The sequence below is a fragment of the Montipora foliosa genome, chromosome 6, assembly GCF_036669935.1.
Source record: "Montipora foliosa isolate CH-2021 chromosome 6, ASM3666993v2, whole genome shotgun sequence".
NCBI lineage: Eukaryota > Metazoa > Cnidaria > Anthozoa > Scleractinia > Acroporidae > Montipora > Montipora foliosa.
Window position 1 is genome coordinate 6,685,906 of NC_090874.1, and position 3,074 is coordinate 6,688,979.

The window sequence follows — 3,074 nt, forward strand, 5'->3', positions numbered from 1 at the left end:
ACAAAATGACTGCCACAATGAAAGCCTTAATGAACTAGTCACTGGTGTTGGTGAACTTTTCCTCAAATTTAAGAGCCTTAATGGGCATTCATTCAAACCAAGCAAAAAGGTCAACATTGCTAATGGATTATTGAATTAAAACCTTTATAATGTACTAGGATTAATGTCAAAAGCGTTTTTTATAAATTAATGATTCTCCGCCTGTCAGGTGGCACTTGTTCGAACCAATCAAACTGAGTGAAATGACGTATTCAATCTTCAATGGTTTTGCTGCTTTCAAAGGTCACAGAAGATAAAAAAATCAAAAGGGAACGCTGAAACATTTTTATGTCAACAATTTAAAGATTACAGCCAACTTCACACTCAACATCCATACTCTAAAGAAGTGCTTTTATAAGGTCAAAAGTACATATCAGGTAGCACAAGTACAAACTGCAGCAACAAGCTGCAAGTACAAACTGCAACAGACGTGTAGCCTCCTCCCTGTAACACCTATCTTCCCTTTAATAATCTTCAACTACAACTCTCATAAATTGAGCTACAGTCACATGAGCAATGGGATGACCTGATCATTAATTTTTCTAGGCACACCACAGTTGAAAACTTCACTGAAAATCTTCATATGAAACCAAGTCAGGTATAGAGATGGGGTATTGGTGGTTGAATTCCCACTCACGGCATAATATGTTTTTCATTCAAAAATGGATCAGTTCGCTGTCGCTATTTGTACACTCACCACTTAACATTTGTATAGCAAAGCGTTGTCTATCCATCGGATCCTACTAGCTTGTGTTATATATATATATATATATATATATATATTATACATTATTTTATATATATAATATTTAGACAAGTCTAAAAGCAAAACTCCTCAATTTTGTTTATTATGTTTTTGTTTTCAGATATTCTTATAACTAGTCTGCTTTAGTTCTAGCATATGTGGTATCCAAGTAAGCTTGTCGTGCACGACAAGACAAGACAAGATTTTGTGACATAACTTAATACCGATTTACCCAAAAGTACGGGAGGTAGTGGTCTTATAATGGCTTGTGTACTAATTAACACAATTTCGCTTTTAGCCGGGAGAGGTGTTAGGCGGTTCTCTAGGCACCACCTGTAGACCTCATGTAGCGCTCTGTTTATAATAATAATAATAATAATAATAATAATAATAATAATAATAATAATGATTATTTTTTTTATTATAATCCCTTTATTAACATATTCCAAGCAAATTGCTATTTACAAGTAAGAAGTAAAACAAAAAGAAGACTATTAAAACCTATTTACAATTCATTTCCATTAAAAAAGAGACTAGTACGAAGCACAATAAACTTACGAAGATATTCTTATTTGTAGTAAGAAAAATTCATGTCATGATAGCGTTCTGACTAAAAAAAAAAATTGGAAATAAAGATAAGCTCCTTAAAGAAAAGCCACTCTTATTTAAAAAAAAAATCATATATATATATGCAGATAGTATCAGTCAGAAAAAAAAGAAAAACAAAAACAACCAAATTAAAAATAATAATAATAATAATAATAATAATAATAATAATAATAGCATTTATTTATACCGCGCAAATTCAACTATGCAGTTTTCAAATGCGCCTTACAATAAAAGAACAATATATAACACTATATAGTCAAAATTTCACAAATGAATAATTATCTAGTCTATATCAGAAAAAGCTTTTTTAAAAAGACGAGTCTTCAAATTACGTTTAAAAACTCTAAAATCGGAAGGCATCTAAGATTATTCCACAGTTTTGGTGCGGCGCCCACAAAGGCTCGATCGCCAAGAGTAGGGAGAGTCCTGAAATCTGAATTTGAAAGCAGATATTTGTTATTTGATCTGAGGCTGTAGGAAGAATTAGGTTTAAAATTTACGAGAGATGATAAATAATTAGGAGCTGTACCATGGATTGCTTTGTGAGTGATTATAATAATCTTATAATCTATTCTAAACGTTACAGGTAGCCAGTGTAATTCCATCCTTAGGTGTGATATGACAATACTGTGTTACACTAGATATAGGACTCTTGCAGCTGCGTTTTGAACACGCTGCAGTTTAGTGAGAGCGCAGTAGGGCAATCCGTATAAGAGTGAATTACGATATTCCAATCTGCTTGTGATGAAAGCGAGGATTAATTTATCGGCAGATTCTATACTTAGATACTTTCTGACGCGTCTAATATTGTGAAGATGAAAAAAAGCACTCCTACACGTTTTGGTTATGTTGAAGTTCAGGTTGAAGTGGCAGTCAAATTAGGCCCCTAAGTTTCTAAGGGGTTCCGTGCTCGGAGAGATGATGGATTCGCCAATATTTAGAGTAGCGCGTTTAGTTTTCTGTAGCTGCGCCTTCGTCCCAATGAGCATAAACTCTGTTTTGGAATCATTGATGAGGAGTTTATCATTGATCATCCAGTTACGGATGTCACAGAGGCACGCTTCCATTGCTGCAATGGGGCGTCTTGATTGGAATCATCATTTGGATTGAAAGCCAGATAGATAGCAGTATCATCGGCATAACTGTGCGCTGTTAGCAGGTGCGTCTGCAGACTCTCCGGTGCAGAAAATTGACGTATCGTCCGCGTACATAAAGAGAGAGATCCCATGGTTATCGCAGCGGGCAGATCATTAGCAAATAAAGTGAACAAAATAGGGCTTAAAACAAATCCCTGTGGTATTCCAATTGTAACTGGTAACATGTATTAAGCACAGTGAACTGCATTCTACCGTTCAAGTAGTCCTAATCCAATCTAGCAACACCTCCGTAATACCAATAATATATTTCAGTTTCTTCATGCTCTAAGATTTCGTGTGATACACTGTCAAACACTTTTCTGAAGTCAACAAAAGCTACTGCAACAACATTACCAGAGTCTAATGCTTTCTTCATATTTATGTCAGATGTACAAGGAAGAGCTCAGTCGAGTAGCCGCGTCGGTACTGCCCATGTGATTAACTGATTGTCGACAATTTATTTCTGCTTCCAGGGCATTTGGTGCTAATTGCTGCTTTGAAATCTTGTATCTTTTATTAATCTTGTCGTGGATTCCGTTTGTTAT